Here is a 21,550-nt window from a genome sequence, read left to right on the forward strand (position 1 = left end):
CAGTTCACTACCTTGCTGCCTCAAGGTGCAAACCGGCCGTAATGCAGCAGGAGTTTGGTTTATAACCTCCCAAGTACAGCAAAGGGGATAATTAATGGGATCAACATGTTCCAAAGTTCTTACCCAGAGTCCTTTTGGGATTGGCTCCAGCATTCCCACAACCCTGCACAGGACAAGCCGTGCAGTTAATGGATGGCCGAATCCTCCAAAGTGCGCTGTTAGTTTATTTAGGTGTTGACACCTTGTGCACACAGAGTCCAGCTGTGTGCTGTATGCAGTTTGAAAGTGAAACAAACAGGTCAAGGCTGCTTTTAAGTGAGCATCAGCAGGTTTTTTTTTTCTCTGCTGAATCTCCACAGGCAGGAGGTCAGCTCTGCACCAGAAGGGAATCACTGACATACACCCACCGTCTGTTGACCCATTTAGCCCATCTGTACAGCAGAAAAAGGCAAAAAAAAGTACATCACTGCTATTTGGAGATAATATAGCAGGTCACAGTTGTCAACATTACACTATGTGGTAGCTACTCTCAATTATAAGTCATACATTATCACACTGGTTTGGGTGAAGAGGTGGGTGGCAACCATTTGATGTTTTAATAGCCTGTTAGTGTTAAACTGGATTTTAAAGATAAAGATTTACTTCTACTAATACTCCTGTTTGTATTGCACTGTTCCTTATGGCCAAATACACACTGTTATAGAAATATTGCTTTCTATTTAAAAATCCAGGACATGGCTGACAGGAGCATCACGGCTGCAGGGCCTGTTCAGTTCAACAACAAAGGAAATGAAATACTTGTAAATAATTTTTATGAAGAGCTGTGGTGACAGAGATGTGGATGTTTTGCATAAAACATTCTAACAAGACAGACAGACTGTTCAGTTTGAACGAGCAAAACCACTGTTTCCACTCTTTTTCCCACAAGGATTCTCTCTGTAAAGCACAGAATGTCCTCCGGGACGTATCTTAGTAAGTATAGTATCATAGTAAAGGACAAATGAGTCAAATCTGAACATATTTAACTGTGTTGCCTTTTACCATCATGACATGATATGGGTGACCTATTTGCTCTTGGTAGTGAGTAAGTCGTATTAAAAGAACAGTGATCTGTGAACCCATTGATGCAATAGTTTGCAATAATGTGAGAGTCAAGAGGTTTTCACAGAAGTTATACGTTGCACCCAGTGAACACTACAACAGCAAAGCTCTGTATTTAAAGGGGCAGAATGCTTTTGGTTTATTTCCTGCTATACGCTCATATTGTCTTCATATTGAAGAACGCCACAGTTCTAAGACTTGAGCTGAAAATATGCAGAATAAATCACACAAAAATAAAATGTTGTCTCTTTCAACTCGTTTGCAAGACTTTCCCTAGGCTCCCAAAGACGTCTGGACCAGGATAGAGTTTGTTTTTTTAGGACAGAAACAGCCTTACTCCATCTGTTCAGGGAACTCCAAGCAGCACTTTCACAACCTGCCCAGCAACTTCAAAAATGTTCTTGTTTCATAGTCACACTATGCTGGGATTTATCGCAAATAAGTGAGGGGCATAGGTCAGTTATGTGTGCTGACAGTAAAATAATGTTACCTTGGATCCCTGTTGGTGAGGTTTTTCATCTTCATTTTAAACTATGTGAAATGGTAAAGCTGCAGTTTAAAGCTATCATTGCTATTGACAACTGTACAGAACAAACAGGGTAGACAAACTAAAAGAATAAAGATTGAAGAAAATAAAGTTTGGTAAAACTATCTATTTCAAAATAAAATCATTCCATGCATTACTTCAACCCTTTCTGCAAACTCCATAGTACATTCAGTGCTGTCCGTTTAAAGTGCCTGCAGCACTGTATGTGTTGATGACAACTGTGATGCAGTTGCAAAGAGATTATAGTAAACTGAAGAGCTGATGTGCACTTCATCAAACGCAACTGCACATTAAAGCTGTGGCTGACAATGAGATGGGACTGTCAGCTAATTAAAGTGCACATACAGTCCAATTACACGAGATACATGACCCAGCTATAGTTTACGACTTCTGGCTGTAATTCCTCTTGGTCCTTCACTGATTATTTATGCCTGATTATCTTTTAGAGTGTTGCGGGGGACTGGAGCCTGTTACAGCACACACTGAGCAACTCAAAACTCAAAATAAAGTGGTTTAGATAATCAAGTTATTCTTCTGGCTTTCTGACCGCTCAGGACTTTGTTTATATATACATGTTTCCAGATCTGACCACTGACTTTTAATTTTATCTACTGTATCCATGACATTTTGACTAAGACTTCAAAATAAAAGCAAAGAAGTTTTATATCTGCACTGGTTGGAAATATTCAGGAAATGGTCTGCATCATTTTTAAAGATTTCCACAAGATTCAATCTGATATGTTGCTTACCTTTGGAAACTTTAGAATCTAGACTAGAATTTAAAAGGGGGTTCTGTGCAGGTCGGCATGTTAAAACATTTAAACTTCGTGGCCTCGTCATTGCGATTCGCGCAGGTTTTTCTGTGTCCTGACCTCCTCGTGTCCTGGATGTTTTGGCAGTGTTGCTCTCTCCTCGTCTTTCAGTGCATTTTTGTCCACTGCCACTGTAACACAACACCACAACAGAGACTGGCATTTGCACTGCCACAGTTTTATGTGGCTTTTCCGCTTGCCATATTACTCAGCATTCCTCTGCCTCTTCCCTGAGCCATCATAACCTCAGGCGATGCCTCTGGGCTTTGAAACATGTGTAGGGAAAAGGGCAAGCATGTCATCACCACTTAATCTTCATGCCAGCTTCTCCTTGACCCCAGACCATCTTTAATTACTGCTTTCTATATGTGCTGTGCTAACAGTAGGCAGCGAGACGCAGCTGGGAGAGGCAAACATGCGAGCTGACCTGGAAAAAGAATGCCTTTACGCTGAAAGGCCCGCAGGGTTTAAAGGGCACTATATAGGAGAGAGACTGGCAGAGCTGAAAGCACTGGCAGCATCGCTCCCATCAGCCCCGGCTGTGTTTGTTCACCCTCAACTGCTGTTTTGAAACCAACGCGCACAAAAGCAGATGCTAGCCTTTGCATATTAGACACTGAACTGCTGTTTAGCTGTTTGCCAAGAACTTCACTTTTTATTCCCAAATAGATATTCGATATAGTGAGTGAAGGAGTCAGAGGACACTTAAAGACCTCTGAGCATCCCCTTGACTCTCATTCTCATTAGATAAGGGATTGAATGTTCACTATTTCCTGCTCCTTCCTCTTCTGAGCGTGCATGGTAATTTAATTAAGTCCACTGACTTTTCTAAAGGGCAACTCCTAGAACCAACACAATTAATAAAATGGGTGACTCCTCTGCTCTTTGTTCCCCTGTCCTCATTTGAGTGGTTCAGCACAGTCCCCCCCACAGCCCCTGACTTGATTTGCATTTAGAAAAGTCAAATCTGGCCTCTCTGCAGTATTAATTCATAAAAAATGAAGTACAAAGTAAATAGCACAAAAAGAATTTTGCAAGCAAAGTTCTGACAGGTAATAAAAAACTTCTTTTTTAAAATTTATCCAATCATAAGATTTATTTACATGCAAGAGGCAACACAAGGAAACTACATTTTTCACAATATATGCAGTACGAAAAATGCTTATGGGATATGTTTGATATGTGTGAATGCTCAGCTTTACAGCATGATGACTGAGATGCTAGAAAAGTGGCTTCAGCCCATCCATGGTCTGCAGGGAGTCTACTTATCCTCCTCAAATGTCAGTGTTTAACTGATGGTGTCGCTTCTCTTTGGGATTTCTTTCCAAAGCTGAGCTTTGATAGCAGCCTAGCTGTGGCTCATTGATGGCTCCGGAGTCCCAAAGGACAGTTCAAAGTGTAATGAGGTTAATTAGCATGAATCACGACCCAGACTGAAGAGAAGCGCTCGTGATATATGGTATAAAATTTATGGGTAATTTGTGACTCATTAATTGACTTTAGACAAAGAACCATAGCAGTCACAATATATTTTTATCGATCTAAAGTAGGCGCTCACTGAAATTAGTTTTTCCAGGCCAGTGGCACTACAGTTTGGGGAGTTACTTTACAGACCACAGGTCATACAACATCTCATAATTTTACAGTATACATTTCTCAAATGAAATCCAGATCTGCTCAAAATGACATAAAACGAGTCGCTCTTGCTGACAAATGTACAGTGCTGAGTGCAAAGAGGACAAAAAAGACGAAGAATGGGAATTTCCATGGACCACAGCTCATGGAAATCTGTGGTCAAAAAGCTTGAAAAAAAAAATCCTGCAGACAGTCTGATAAATTAGTGTTAAAAAAAAATCTGGGCTGCTCATTGAAACCAAATCTAGCCAGAAATCGCTTTCCAAATGCCACACACACACGCACACACACACATTAGGTCCACAAGGGTGGTTTGAGGACACACTGGTCATGCAGCTACCAGTAGAAGGTCAGCGTCTAGAGGACAGTTCCCTACGGCGGTAGAGAGAGAGAGGTTTTAAGGTCAAATGCAAGACAAGCACCCACACAGAGAGACGGAAAGAAAATAACTGGTGCTGTGTGTGTGTGTGTGTGTGTGTGTGTGTGTGTGTGGTCAGTTATTGACTAATTTAAACGATTTCATTTGTGGTCTTTTGGCTTTCATGCTTTTTCTGCCTGCATGAGTTCACAAACACACACACACACACACACACGCGCGCGCAGCACATGTGTGGCACTGTTGACACATGTGAGACACGTTGACAGGATCATTGGTCCCCCAGTCTCACGGTGTACCAACATCTGTTTTCCATTGCATGTCCTGAATTATATAGCTCCTCACCTGCTTTTAGCACAGACAGATGGTCCGCTTTACAAACATACAGTACATACGGTGCTTGTGTGATTTTATTTTATTTATTTCTTACATTTAGCTGCAGTGAGGTCCCTGTGTTGACTTCATTTTAATTTAAATGACCAGCCTTTATGAGGCTAATATTCAAATCAAGAGGATTGATTAGAGATGCCTGCTACATGGGAATATTTATAGTTCTAATTGTATTTGCCCCTATTTAACCTGCTTTAATAGTCCCTCATTTAATCTCCTGAGATCAGCCACACTGAACATGTGACCTTTTGTGTTAGTAGTAAGTGAAAAAGTCCATAAAGGTGTTCTGTTATCCCATCAAATAGCATTTCTATATTTGCTTTATCATCCGCCTCTAAAATTCCCAGATGAGATCATGTTGAGAGCTTTTCAAATAAAAGGGCAAACCACAGCATCCACATCCTCACATATATATATTTCATGCTCTCTGATTCTTGAACTGTATTTCTACATCTGTATAAGTCTATATTTTTACTTTTACCAAGCAGGGCCCCCGAACAATGCAGGCTTTGGCTCTTAGGAGGCATTAAGGTCTGTTAGATGAATCGGAAAAACCATGCTTCGAGATGGAATGAAAAGCTCTCAAAACCCACATGAAATCTTAAAGACTTTTTCAGCGACTTTTCTTTTTCTATTTCTTCGTTTGCTGAGTGGTGCGGCTGCAGCACTGAACTAGCTTAAAGGTCTCAGCTCAGCACCTCGCTTTTGTTCTGTTTGTGGTTTGTTTGACTTGTTTTCTGACCGGGTGAGAAATGTCGAGTGTCACCCAAAGTTGTGAGCAGCGAGTATTTAGCTTTTTGGAAAGAAAATAAACTTGGTCTTGTTTTTTCTCATGGAAAGAGGTGTGAAAGCAGTAAATGTGCTCCGTTTCATGAATTAATCAGAGGCTGTGCTGCACTCAGCCACATTGATGCTTTAAGAAATGTCATTCGAAGTCTTACTTTAAACTGCACTTGAGGTGATGTAATAGCTAGTTGTGCAAACCTTTCACTTGAAGAGACAGAAAAGCCCCCGCATTTCTCACATTGTCCTCTACTGTATCTACATTTCCTGCTTATTTTCACTCTGCTGTTTGAAGCAACACGATTAGGTTTGATTGTGTTTTTCCACACAGTAGACCTAAGCTTTGTACTAGAGGTCTCCATGAGTCCAAACGTTTGAACCCAACCTGAAACACACTCGTGAAAACCATCCTGAACCCGACATGCATTAATTAATTTTAAAAAATCAAAAGGGGGACACGAGGACAGCTGAACTTGACCTGAACAGACCCAAGGATAATTAGTCCCAATCTACCATGCAGATCAATTAACAAGCTGTTCAATATCATTTTACCATAATAATGTTATCAGGATTAATGTAAAGCTAAAAAACTAAAGCAATTACTTTAGGTTTCAAAGTAAAATATACATAGGCTATAAATATTAAGCATAATAAAGCATTATGTTGCTGAAAGAAAAAGGCAAATATCTGTGAAGCAGGTTCATTTAATAGCAGACGTTTTGTTGGCGACTTCAGATCCCTCATCAGAATACAGCTCTGGTGACTCAGTTCTCACTCCGTCTCTCTCTCTTGCATGAAAACACAGTCGGGTTCATTCACATCCACTCGGGGGGATTGGACAAATTGGCAAACTCACCCAACATAAGATATGTGGCAGTAAAAATCTGTGTCAGACCCAGATCATCTTTGGTTCTAGGATGGGTCTCTGTTGCTCAGAACCGAGGGGACCCCTTAAGACCTCTACATATATATACAATTGTGGTTTTGTCTGTTAGAGTTTGTGTTGAATTGTAGGTTAGTGGGTTTAGTGACGCTATCACATCCTGCATTATAGAGATTCTGTGAACTAAGCACGGTCCCTATGCAGTTAGCAATAATAACTGCTCTAGATGACTATATTTTGCACTTGCAGTCCTTCTGACTCATAGAGAAAACGTGTCCTGAGCACTCTTGGAGGCTGACATACAGTAGATTGCCTCGGTGACTGTCGTATAATGCAAGTTCTCCACTCCCTGAATAAGAACAGAGGTGGTAATAGCACAAAAAGGCCCCTGACTACAGACCTATAGCATCACCAGACCAACTTTGAGACAAAATAAAGCTGGTTTAAAAACAAAGTTGTCCTTCTGCTGCAAAAATACTTTTACTTTAGCTAAATATTAAGACCATGTGCTTTAAGCGTTTGAGTTTTAGAATCTCTAAATCCTTTGATATACCCTAAAATATATTTAAACCATGGCTGGCAGGTCATTCAAGGGGCAATTCATGCAAACCTGGCCTAATATTAGTTCCAGCACAACGTTTGATGGAAATCCTCTTGAAAGTTTATTTAATGAGCTTATAGATTGTGCTGTTGCCCTAGATAGGGGAATGTCTGGCAGATGATGCTCACCGAGCATGTCACACTTTCTCTGGGCGTGAAGTACAATATGCAACAGCGTGTTGTTCTTCACTGTACACACGCACAGACGCCCCCTCTACGTGTGCCGTGTCACAGGACAGGGGGCGGGCAAAATGTGGCCTGTTTGAAGTAAATGTGGATTTAATGTTTAGCTCTGTTTGCAAAGAGGAAAAACATCTGTTTGATGCACCAACCAGCAAAATGCCACGGTCGTCTGCTGCAGTGCAGCATGTGGGCCCACGGTGCAGAGGATGTCATGCGAAGCCTTTTCTCTCTTCAACCACTATCTGGAGGAAGAAGAAAAACAAAAGTCACACAACAGCTGAAAGGTAAAATCTTTCAGCAAAACCTTCTATCATGACCAGATTTACTCAAACTCATGAGGCCTTAATTCCTTTTTGGGACTGTTCCTAATATGGGATCGAAATCTTCAAGTCTTTTTGCAAGACTTGAACACACACATACACCACCTTAGTCACTTTTTCCACTGATTTTTCAGAGGCCTGTGGCTATGTGAAGCAGTTTCTTTGGCATTTCTAAAGCCCAACAATCTTCCTGTGCTCTAACTTTTTCAGATTCACTTTCTGTCAACACATGTAAAGTCTTAAAAATGAGGGGAACATCACTAAATTTCATATGTCAGTAATAATGTTTTATTATTGCATCTCTTTTTCATGAGGCTCATGACTCCAAATCGCGATAGATTTACCAGCACATCTGGCACATGTTGCATGAATAGCAACACTATGTAACAGTTTGCTCTCGTGATACAATGATTCACACAATGAGTGGTCGAGACAATACCACTCTAGCACTACTAGCATGGCTGAATGCTAGTAGTGCTGTGAGGATGGTGAGGTCAGATATATGAATGTTATCGCCATTAAATCATACTGAAACACGCATGCCTCGCCGTTTGATCCCTTCACTCTCCATCTAGCACCATCACTGGGTCAACATTATCCTGAATTGCAATGTAACCCGAATTGTCAGCTGTAATTCTGTTTCTGTCCAAGATGATTTTTTCTCAGCATGTGTAATTTTGCTGAGTACAAAAAAAAAGAGTTAAAATTATCATGAAATTGCAGGCTGCAGGGGTCCACCAACACTGTTTCTCATGCATTGTAAGTACTTTAAACAGATACAGAATGAAGGAGCAAACTGAGATCATGAGGGATGGAGGGGGGGGGGGTGCACATTGGACATAAATTGATGGCAGATGTGACTTGAATTTGGTGGGTTTACCCTCCAGAACTCGGGTCAAATGATCACTTTGGATTTCTGTCAGCCATTGACAGACTGAATGTTTCACATATTCAAAGCTACAGCTTCATATGATCATGGTTATGGTGAAAACAATAGGACAGTGGCTCTCTGTCAGGGAAATAGAAAAGACTGGCTGCTGATGCAGTCATTTCCAACTTGCTGAAAGACCGCAGATGTGACTCGACACGCCCTGCTCTAACCCCACGCTGGATATTTCCACTCACTGTGGACACCGTGGAATTTTAACTGGACTTCTTAAGGCAAAGCTGAAAAAGAAGTAAGATACCACTTAACATTGAGCATACTACTTTTGCTTTGATGTATAGGAGGAATAAATAGTGCAGCAGTACTCTTGTAGAGTTCATAAGATATTACAAGCTATGTTTTTCTGGAAGCAACCTGCAGCATGACAACACATTTGAATCTGCCTTCCCGTCATTCATCTTTCAAGGGCGCAGGGTGTGTGTGACCATAAACACTGTCATCTTCTATCAGCCTTCAACATGCCTTTAATTCCTTGTATGCTGCTTTATTCGGCTATGATTGCAGTCAGTGGTTTCTTTTGAAATCAACCATCCAAGTCAAGCCAATATTTTTATAAAGCTGTAGAGAACACAAGAGGAGGTGTGAGGTTAGATGTCTCTGGAAAATAAAACAGAGAAGAGTTGTCCTTGTAAATCCACTGCCAAAGGCTTTTGTCATCAATTGTCCTTGTTTTTTCTTTGTTTTAAACCAGCAGCAGTAGGAGGCATGCATCATCTCTGTGTGCACAAAAATGAGCAATGATGGGGAAACATGGTTTGCTTACTAGAAGAAACACAAGCAAACAAATTGCACAACATTATCTCTACCACTTCTCGTTTGCTGCTGTCGGGCTGGTTTGCAGTTTCTTCATAGTATCAGTATATAGTGTGTAAATAAGGAGCCTGAACTTTCTCCCTCATTTTACATGATGTAGCATGAAGCAGCAGTTTATTTTTGTTTTTACCTGTAATCCTGTTCAGGGACTTGAATTGATGGATCAGAGAAAGTTCATTAAGGATCCTCTTCCCTACAACTATCTATCCCCACTGATCTCTCAACTTTCTGACGCAGCAATGCATTGATTGATTGTTGTTAGTTATTTTCTTGTTTGTTTGTTTGTTTTGTGAGAAGTCACAGTCGTCACTAGGCGAATTTTTTTGGTAGCTCTTTCGTAGCTTTGTGGGCCTGTCCTGCGTCACCTCAGATCTCATAGTTCCTGATTTAATTGTGTCCCATGAAAAATGAATGGGATCAGGCTATGAAGCACACTGCTCAGTGGGTTCTCATCGTAAGACAACAGACTGACTTTGCCATCTCTATAGCGACACCACTATCCTAGCTTAAAATATAACAGCAAAGATAATCAGACAGATCATATCTCTGATATATCTCTGAAAACTCTGTATACAGCTAGATGTACCATAAAGAAAAAGCTCTACAGGAGACCAGACCAGCTTCTGTGGCTTCTACTCCTTACAGTTAACTAATTCATGAGAAATCCCCTTCACTTGTAGAGACCAAAAGCTAAAATGGAAAAGAAAAACTGGTTGGAAAATATGCAGAAAAGAAGATGGAAAAAGTAGAGAACAGACGTTATGCAGCTCAGCAATTAAACATTAATATGCCCACTGTGATTGGCACGGGCAACGCTGCACATTTCTGTCAGACTCATTTCCTGTTGTAAAAAAAAAAAAATCGAGCCATGCCTAAACTAACTGTATGTATGAGTCAGTTAAATACACTCTCACAACAGGCATGTACATTTTTGTGTGATTTCCTCAGGCTTCATAAACACAAGTCCGTCTGGCTGCGGGACAATGAAAATGTCAGTAAGTTTCCACTTCGAAGAAAAGCAAAAACAGACACTTCCCCCTCGAAACCAGCAGTGAATTCAGCAGGAATGTTAAACGGTTTTTATGGCACTTGATGTTTCTGATATGCTGGGCACAGAGAGTGGGAGGAATTGAAACACGGAGGATGGTGATATTGGGTTGCAGAGCACAGGAAGATAAGTAAAAGTCATATGGAAATGTGACAGCTTACTAGGATTTGTTATCAGCGGCTCTTTACGCTTGTTAGTCTCATGAAATCACAGTGTCTGAACATTTGAACCGTCTGATAACAGTGGAAAATGTGAAGGAAGTGTAAAGTAAAGCGAGGGATAGAGGAAAGTTGTAATGTAAAAAAAACATTTTCCTCAGATGTTAACCACAAAATAAGAAAACAAATCCCTTTGGTGCTGAGCAGGATATTTAAAAGCATTGAAAAAGAAAAGAACAGGCTCTGTAGGAGAAGTATGGAGGTGTAGCAGAGCATGTGTAGGGCCGCGCTGAAGTGACAGCCAAGTTCTCATATGCTATAATTACAACTTGACCATTGCTTCTCTTCACCTTCTCTCTTGTCATTCCTCATTTTGAACCCGCAACCTCTCACTTCCTCTCATCCTCGTGCGGTTCCTCTCCCCTTCCTGCTCCTCCTCCCCTGTCATCTTTCATTCCCTTAACACTCTTCCTTATGCTTTGCCCGTCTTCTCCTGGAGAGATCTGGGCCACTTGATGTTTGCTCTCACGGTTCTCATGGCTCGCCTGTTAGTTTATCTAGAGAGCCAGTGTTTTGTCACACACAACTGCTGTAGGAAGGCAAATTTCACAATGAATTCAGGGTGAGAGATCAGTTATGCTGGGACAGTTGTACCGTGGTTTGAAAGGTGCCATGTGTTACATGTTAACACAAATACATTATAACAAAACATTCATGTTAATATTCTTGACTTAGATGAAGATCAGATCACATTTTATGACAAATCAATGCACTGGCTCTGTTTCTCAACTATTTCTATTACTTTAGCTTCTACGTAACAAATCAACTGAAGTAAATCTGGCAAAGTTTGAATGCTGCACACACTGACACAGGCTGAATAACAAGCATTGATCCTGTCTACTTCACAAAATCTTGGAATATTAACAAACCAGGCTAACGTGGTTTCATCTTGCTGAATAAACCAAAAATGCCCAAAAAAGACACCCCGTTCACCCACCTGACCTGACGTGAGCCTTTTATGTTCCCCGAGATCCTCGTTTCAACCACAAAACAAAAGGAATAGCAAAGGGAAACCTCCATTCACATCCCAGAAAAGGAGCAGCATCCACACAACAACTTTTAAGTGGTGAATCAATATTTCACAAAGTCTCCTGTGCTGCACCCTGGGCTACAGAGGGCCTTCACCAAACAATAGGATCCTGACCTGCATTATTCATCGTTCACTCATTCACTCGTCTCTGACTCAGACACAGAGCACACGGGGGGATTCAACTTCCTCAAACTAAACTTGAGATAAGCAAACCTTTATAAAACTCTGCCTCTCCATCCTCGAGTCTCTGTGGTATTTTGAGTCACCTCATTCCAACCCTGGTAATGTAAACTAGGCTGAATAATGCATCGTTTGACAGTGTGTTAATGAATAGATCATCTTATTGGGGATTTTTGCAATCTACAGAGTTTTTAGTGGTTGCAACACACTGTGTTACCACATGACCATGTGAACCTACTGTTGGATCACAAATTTAATTGCATTACAAAAACCAGTGTCCAGTAATATAAAGAATGAGTCCAAAATACCTGTACATAGCATAAGTAATAAATATAGAACCAATAATGAGTCAAATCTGAATCACCGTTACAGTCTCCAATGAGCGTAATTACAAAACTGGTTTAAATACTGCCAGCCACTTTTTAATCAACTTGACATTTAATGCTTCATAGCCTTTAGTAGGTTTCCCCTAATGTCTTTTCTTAATGTGTAATTAGGCACGGACCTCAAATAACGTGTGCGTGCAAAGGTTCCTAACAGAGGAGATGAGCCTCAATCATTGTATTATCTCTGCTCCAGACCATTACTGGAGCTGCCTCCTTAATAGACCCTGAATTAGATATGGAGTTGATTGCACATTGATTATAAGTGAATGAGGGCGGGCGGGGCGGTGGGGGGTGCAAATTGCAATGCTCAAAGTGACTTTAAAGAGTAGAGGTGTCAAGTCTGTCACTAAATGAATATTTAAATGCTCTTTAAGTTCAGTGACTGACTTCTCTCTGAAGGTCCTGGAATCAAAATGGTTCAGTAAATGATACGAGTGCAGGAACACACTCAATCTGTCTCCTCTTTAGTTCAGCATCAACACGTACATACGAATGGAACCGTGATGAATCAGTGACGACGCGGCACCAACGTGGTACCAGCTCCTTCCTTTTCCCTGTATGTATGACCGTGTTTCTCTTTAAAAGCCAGCAGGTGAACTAGAGGTGAAGCGACCTCCGCTGAGCTCTGTTTGGACGGCTGTGCAGCAGGATGCGGTGCATCCAGAAGCCAAACGGTAAGCTGTGATGATGTGCCAGAGACCAACTACAGACAGGATATTCTCACTATCACAGCTCTGCACACAGCACAATGTTGAGGAGCGATCAAGAGAAACAAGCTGGCAAACATGCTTTGATGCTCATCTATTAAGAAAGAGAGAGAGAGATGGCAGGCAGGAGCTGATTGGATCAAATACACACACCTGAGTTCATTTATTTGGTCACACCATAAATAGCATCAGCGTAAGCAGTGTCAGTGATGCTGACGTCATAATGTTTCTTGTTGGCTTGAGTGGTTCCAACTAAGGCAACGAAATTTCAAGTTACATCCAAGCAGCCTCATAAACGATGGCGCTCCACATTTAAACTGTGCTAACGTGGCTGATTAATTTAACAGTGAGCTCCTCTGCAATTTAGAGTTCAAATGTTTTATTCAGCTGCCATAATTTATTCAAGTCAATTTATGAATGACTACCTCGCACACTGTATATCTGCTGTATAAATCATGAGGCACACAGATTTACAGGCCATGGAGTGAAATTACAGGACAGAGGTTCAGTGCAATGTCTTAAACTTTCTTTACAAATGATCTTATGCTTTGTATAAACAGGTGTGTTTAAAAGCTAATGTGCAATTTTAAGGTATGCCGGACACATCCACAAACAGGGTTACAATTCAATTCAATTCAATTCAATTCAATTTTATTTGTATAGCGCCAATTTACAACAGAAGTTATCTCAAGGCACTTTACAGTGTAAGGTTTAAGACCTTACAGAAAATATTTATACAAAATATTAGAGAAAACCCAACAATCCCATTTGAGCAAGCTTTAGGCAACAGTGGAGAGGAAAAACTCCCTTTAGAGGAAGAAACCTCCAGCAGAACCAGGCTCATAGTGGGCGGCCATCTGCCTCGACCGGTTGGGGTGAGTGGAAAGAGAAGAGAGAAAAGAACAGCAGGCAATAAAGACAACAACAAGCAATAAAGACAACAACAAGCATCAAGAACATTGGGCAGATGAACTGGATTCTGGAGATGTACAGCTCCAGGCCGAGGATACCTGCAGAAAAGTACAGAGAGAGGGAGACAGAGAGGAGGAAACACAACTAAAAGAGAGAGAAGACACAAAGTTAATGACATGCAATGGTGGCATTTGCATTGATACAGGAGAAAGGAGAGAGGAGAGGAGCTCAGTTTATCAGTAGAGGTCCCCCAGCAGAATAACCTATATCAGCATAACTAAGAGATGGTTCAGAGTCACCTGATCCATCTCTAACTATAAGCTTTATAAAAAAGGAAAGTTTTAAGTCTAGTCTTAAATGTAGAGACGGTGTCTGCCTCCCGAACCTGAACTGGGAGCTGGTTCCACAGGAGAGGGGCTTGGTAGCTAAAGGCTCTGCCTCCCATTCTACATTTGGAAACTCTAGGAACCACAAGTAAACCTGCAGTCTGAGAACGGAGAGTTCTGCTTGGAAGATAAGGAACTATGAGGTCTTTAAGATAAGATGGAGCCTGATTATTAAGGGATTTATAAGTTAGGAGAAGAATTTTAAATTCAATTCTGGATTTAACAGGGAGCCAATGGAGAGAAGCTAACGTTGGAGAAATATGATCTCTCTTGCTAATTCCAGTCAGAACTCTGGCTGCAGCATTTTGGATTAACTGGAGGCTCTTTAATGAGTTATTGGGACATCCTATTAATAATGAATTACAATAGTCCAGTCTGGAAGTAACAAATGCATGGACTAGTTTTTCAGCATCACTTTGGGACAGGATGCTCCTAATTTTAGCAATGTTTCTTAGGTGAAAAAAGGCAGTTCTAGAGATTTCTTTTATGTATGAAGTGAAGGAGATATCCTGATCAAAGATAACTCCGAGGTTTCTTACAGTATTACTTGAGGCCAGAACTAAGTCATCAATGGTGAGAATGTGTTTAGACATAGTGTCTCTGAGATTTTTAGGCCCAAACAGTATAACCTCTGTCTTGTCCGGATTTAAGAGAAGGAAATTGGAGGTCATCCAGGCCTTTATGTCTTTTAAGCATTCCTGAAGTTTGACTAATTGATTAGTTTCTCCTGGTTTCATAGATAAATATAGCTGGGTATCATCTGCATAACAATGGAAATTTATAGAGTGTTTCCTAATAATATTGCCTAAAGGGGACATATATAACGTGAAAAGAATCGGTCCAAGCACAGATCCCTGTGGAACTCCATAGCTGACTTTGCTGTGCATGGAAGACTCATCATTAACGTGTACAAACTGAAATCTATCCGATAGATACGATTTAAACCACTCTAGTGCTGTTCCTTTGATTCCAATGACATGTTCCAGTCTGTGTAATAAAATGTTGTGATCTATAGTGTCGAATGCAGCACTAAGATCTAACAAGACGAGTATAGAGAGTAGACCATTGTCTGATGCTAATAGAAGATCATTAGTGACCTTTACCAGTGCTGTTTCTGTACTATGATGTACTCTAAATCCTGACTGGAAATCTTCATACAAGTTATTGCTACGTAGGTGGTCGTACAATTGCTTAGAAACTATCTTTTCAAGGATTTTAGAGATAAAGGGCAGATTGGATATTGGTCTATAATTCGCTAAGACCCCTGAGTCCAGAGTAGGCTTTTTGAGTAGGGGCTTGACTACAGCAACCTTAAAAGCCTGTGGTACGTAGCCTATTTGTAAAGACAGATTGATCTGATCTAATATGGACGTGCTGATCAAAGGTAAGACATCCTTGAGGAGTCTAGTTGGGATGGGATCTAAGACACATGTTGATGGTTTAGAGGAATTAATTACTGAAATTAATTCAGAATGATCTACAGGGAGGAAGCAGTCTAAGTACGAGCGTGGATCTAGAGTTGTTGTACAATCCATGCTATATGCAGGGATGATCTGATCAATTTTTTCTCTAATAGTTATGATTTTATTTGTAAAGAAATTCATGAAGTAATTGCTGCTGAGAGTTGAGGGAATACTAGGGTCAACCGAGCTATGACTCTTTGTCAGCCTGGCTACAGTGCTGAAAAGAAACCTAGGGTTGTTCTTATTTGCCTCTATTAATGAGGAGTAATATGAAGTTCTAGCTTTACGCAGGGCTTTTTTATATATTATTAAACTATCTTTCCAGGCTAGGCAATATTCATCTAAATTGGTGGAACGCCACCTCCTTTCCAGCTTACGTGATTTCTGCTTTAAGCTACGGATTTGTGAATTGTACCATGGAACTAACTTCCTCTGACTCACTAGTTTCTTTTTCAGAGGAGCAACAGTATCAAGTATTGTTCCAAGTGAAGCACCAGTACTATTAACAAGATAGTCCAATTGTGCTGGAGTAACATTGAAATAACTGCCTTCCTCTGTGTTGGTACATGGCTCTGAAATAAAAGATGGAATCAGTTCCTTAAATTTGTCAACAGCATTTTCACATAAACATCTACTGTAGTGAATCTTATCTGTAGGTTTAGTAAAGTCTGGTACTGTAAATTCAAATGTAATTAAGAAATGGTCAGATAAAAGAGGGTTTTGGGGAAAAACTATTAACTGATTAACTTCCACACCGTATGTCAGAATAAGATCAAGGGTGTGATTAAAACAGTGAGTGGGTTTATTTACATTTTGGGTAAAACCAATGGAGTCTAATAGTGAATTAAATGCAGTGTTGAGGCAGTTATCATCAACATCTACATGGATATTAAAGTCACCCACTATAATGACTTTATCTGCACTAAGAACTAAATCAGATAGAAACTCTGAGAATTCAGTTAAAAACTCAGAGTAAGGGACAGGAGGACGGTACACAATAACAAACAGGACTGGTTTTTGATTTTTCCAGTTAGGATCAGAGAGGCTAAGAGTGAGGCTCTCAAATGAATTAAAACTATGTTTAGGTCTGGGGTTGATTAACAAACTTGAGTGGAAGATTGCTGCTACTCCTCCACCCCGACCTGTGCTTCTAGGAACATGATAATTAACATGACTTGAGGGGGTCGACTCATTCAGAGAGACATATTCATCCTGCTGCAGCCAGGTTTCAGTAAGACAGAATAAGTCTATTTGATGGTCAGTTATCAAATCATTTACTAACAGGGATTTAGACGAGAGAGATCTGATATTTAACAGTCCACATTTGATTGTTTTCTTGTTATTTTGTTCTAAGAGAGGAGTCGTCTTTATTTTTATTAGGTTTTTATGAATTACTCCTCTTGTGTTAGTTTTAGATATAAATAATTTAGGTACTCGGGGAGCAGACACTGTCTCTATAGGGTTATAGTAGTTTTTGGGGGGTGACGGCTGTAAGGAAGCTGCAGAGAGGTGTGTAAGACTGCGTCTCTGCGTCCTGGGCTCCACTCTGACATGTCAGGGTTTAGGTTGTCTAATAAACTCTGTCATATTTCTAGAGAGTTGAGACGCTCCATCTAAAGTGGGATGGATGCCGTCTCTTCTAATCAGCCCAGGTTTTCTCCAAAACGTTTTCCAATTGTCTATGTAGCCCACGTTGTTAGCGGGACACCACTTAGACAGCCAGCGGTTGAATGACGTCATGCGGCTAAACATGTCGTCACTGGTCAGATTGGGAAGGGGTCCAGAGAAAACTACGGAGTCCGACATCGTTTTGGCAAAGTTACACACCGATTCAACGTTAATTTTAGTGACTTCCGATTGGCGTAATCGGGCGTCATTAACTCCTGTGTGAATTATTATCTTACTATATTTACGTTTATCCTTACACAGGAGTTTCAAATAGGATTCGACGTCGCCCGCTCTGGCCCCAGGAATACACTTGACTATGGCCGCTGGAGTCTCTAACTTCACGTTTCTGACTATGGAGCTGCCAATAACCAGAGTGGGTTTCTCAGCAGGTGTGTTGCTGAGTGGGGAAAACCGGTTAGAAACGTGAACCTGGTCGTGGTGAACCTTGGGCGAGTGTCTAGGGTTATGCTTCCTACAGAAGCACTTTGGTTACAGAGAAGGACTGTGATGAACATGCTGTGCGTCCATTAAGCCAGATCACAAACTTTCTCCAACCTAACAATAAAACTGCATGTAGTACTTCACCCAGCACCTTCTGTTTCTCTTTCTACCTAATTAAACTAAAGACTCCTTTACTGCACCTGTGCCGGGTTTATTTCAGCGATCTGTAACCTTACACGAGGCCTGAGGGAGTTTACTCTCGCTTTTAGTTCATTTTTTACACTACAAGCAAAAAAAAAAAAAAAAGTATCTTGGCCGCAGATGCATGACAGTTTTTGGGCTTTTCGCCTCATTTATATTGTGTTCAGGTCACCTTCTCCCCCTGCAAACTAAACCACTACTGCCAGCTCAGAAAACAATGAAGTTTGACCTTGTTAGAAATGCAGTTGAATGGAAATAACAAATTGACTGTGGCAATTTATCTGTCAGGGTTCTGTAATAGAACTGGGCCACAGTGCCAGTAGATTGGCTCATTACTTTCTATAAGTAGCTGCTGCTGAGGGCTGTGTGTGTGTGTGTGTGTGTGTGTGTGTGTGTGTGTGTGTGTGTGTGTGTGTGTGTGAACATGTGTACAGCATGTCTGTGCATTTCTGCTCCCAAAGACAGATCACCATATGTCACGGTTGGTTGTACAGCGCCCTCCTGTCACACGGCTTCATTCATACTCATGAATGAGTACACACTTGTTACAATAAATCATCCTCCGCCTCCTCACAGTAGCTTTTTCATAATCATACACTCAAACGTGAGGTATAATTGTAATACGTTTTGGTTAATGTCTCTCTCCATTGCGCTGTAACGATGTCTGTGTCATTACACCAATGAGGTCTGTTCCTAATTTACCTTTGTTTTATTTTTTGTCATGAAATGCGGTCGAAAGCTTGACAGACAAACGGATGACAGTTGGGCATTTACAGGAACATAAATGGTTTAAAGAGATTTGCCAAAGTTGGCAACATTTAGCATTTTAGCATCTTAGAGTTCACAAATCCCCTGAAAACCCCCTAAACCAACAATGACTTGGCTCGAATTTGCAGCCGAGCTTCGCTGTCACTTGGGCACTTCGGTTTACTTTGAGTCAATCACTCGTGCACCGCTGTGGGGAGGTAAACACCCATTCGCACCGCTGAAAACAGTCCTCAACAAATGCACTGTTTACTCCTTTTGTGCAACATTTTCCATGTCGAGCTGTTTTCTAAAAGCGGTTGGCTTTTTACAATAAAGAAAACAAAAGCCACGGATTTGGGACCCGTTTGTCGACTATTGGGAACATGTGGGCTTTGGGGTGGAAGTCGAGCTGCAGCGTTGTAAAGGTATTGACAGACTTTTGGTTTTGATCTTTGCTGGTGTTAAGAAACATTTTGGAATATGAAAACATGTAAAACATTTACAAGAATCATCTATTTACCTGAATGAAAGAAAACTTTCCCACAGTCTTTGTCACTTTCGGACAGTTTCCACTGAAGGAACTGAGGAACTTAATTCTTCAGCCTGCATCTGCAGCAGAAGAACCAGAGTCTACCTCAGTAAACTTTCCGGGTCAGAGGAGAGTCCCAGAGGCCTCTGTGGTTATTTGCTTTTTCCTCCCTGCTATAGAAATGCACAATGTCTTCAAAGAGATTTGTCTAAGAGGAAAGGTCCCAGACTTAGGTTCCTTGTAAAGAAACGGAGGAATTTTCTCTTTTTAAAAAGATTTCTCAGTCATGATGTGATGATTAATTCAACAGATGGGTTCATTTAGGTCAGGGAATGCATTCAGATTTTCTAACCTTTCTATCTTTGGGCAAGTTTGTGGACTATAAGAAACATCCCATCATGAGAACGAACACAGCGTAGCTGCTAATGAGGACCTTGTGGGTACAAATTCCTTTCAGAATATGTGTGTGACCGTGTGTTTCTGCACGTATAGGTCAAAGATAAACTTTTGTGCATACGTTGCTCAAATAGTTGGGCTCATAAAACATGTACTAGACCTCACAGGCCTCTCCATAATGTGATAAAAGCAATTCAAATGCATATTTTGTTTACTGCTATACAGTCCCTCCAGGAGCGGAGCTGAACTCTTACACTAGCAATTACAAGTGTATCTATGTGGATGAGCTTGCACATACCTATTTGTGCATGTGTTCTTTTCTGGCAAATTGTCTTTTAGCTTGGCCAACTGGATAACATTACTTCAGGCCAAGTCATTATCCACTGAAATAAAGCAGCTTTGTTTAGTTGTCATGGTCCACAAATTTCTATTTAAAATCAGGATCCCTTCCAGACGCTGACAAAAGGGAACAACAGAAACTAAAAAAAATAATAATAATAAAAGGTGCAGTCAGAGTACAGTATCTGCCTCTGTGCCTTCACTGATCACAATTAATCAGAACCATCTTTAGCAGAACGGGACGTGATCAAACGCCACTGGTCCACAGTGCACGGCAAAGGTTTCAATTGGTGTGAGGGATGGACAGTGGAATGAGAGGTTTCCTTGGATAAATAGCAGGAGAGCTAAGTGCAAAGAGGTAGTTGATAAAAACAGAAAGAAAAATGCAACTAATAAAAAAGGTCCCCAGGTTGTTTTGTTGATAGGGTGTGTGTCTGACTGTGAGATGCAAGGAACGGTTCTAATTACTTTCCAAAGTTTCCCGACTTAGTGAGAGTTGATCCAAACTCGCGATAGGCTGCTAGCACACTTGTTAAATTGACTTTATTCCAGTGATTCCCTGAGTTCATTACAAGTAATGAGAGAAAGCAAGTGTTCATACTGCACATTGTGTCCATTTCAATTATTAGCTCACTCCCATCTGTCAGTCACGCACACACACACACACACACACACACACACACACACACACACACACACTTAGTTTCTGTCCCCTCACACACAACGTCACACACCCAAACGTTCATTCATTACCTTTCCCAAAATGTCTAATGGTCTGCCAGCAGTTAATTCCACTTCTCTGAGGGTGTGTAAGGTGATTTAATATGCTATCAAGCTGGGCTGTGGAAAATTGAAACCAAAAGCCATGAAATCTTTTTAATCTTTTTTTCCCCTTCTCCACCCTCATCGTTCCCTTTCCCTTTTCTCACAATCACAAAACCATTAATCAACTGCTCTTCTTTTCTTTTTAATCTTTTTTTTTAGCTTAAATATACCTCCATTCATCACCTTCAAAAAGCAGTTTTGTTAATCAATTGGTTTGCGAGATATATGCGGTGACAAAGGTGAAATATTTGTTCATTTCATTTGTGCATCTGCTCCAAATGTGAGGCTATTGACTGACATCTAGTGGGAGAAATGGGAAATTACATCCATCATGTTAAAAATCCTGCACCAATTAAATTCAATTAATTGTAAAATATTCCAGATGATTTTTATTTCATGCTTCCAGACAACTGTAATTAAGAACAGCTGCTTAAGCAATAATAAAAAACCTAATTAAGCTGCCTTGGCTTGCAGTTTCTTGTCCTCCTCTGTGGAAATGACATCATTTTTCCATAAGAAGCACTGTTAATTAATGTTTTAAGACCGATTTGAAAAATACAAACTCATGCACCTCATGCACATCTTTGTAGTCCACTGACTTTGCACCAGCTTTGTGTTTATCAAACCATGCAGTGGTCCGGAGTCTGATGATATTTTCGTCCTGGGTTATTCCCACATCAAATGA

The sequence above is a fragment of the Anabas testudineus genome, chromosome 2 (genome assembly GCF_900324465.2).
Source record: "Anabas testudineus chromosome 2, fAnaTes1.2, whole genome shotgun sequence".
Lineage (NCBI taxonomy): Eukaryota > Metazoa > Chordata > Actinopteri > Anabantiformes > Anabantidae > Anabas > Anabas testudineus.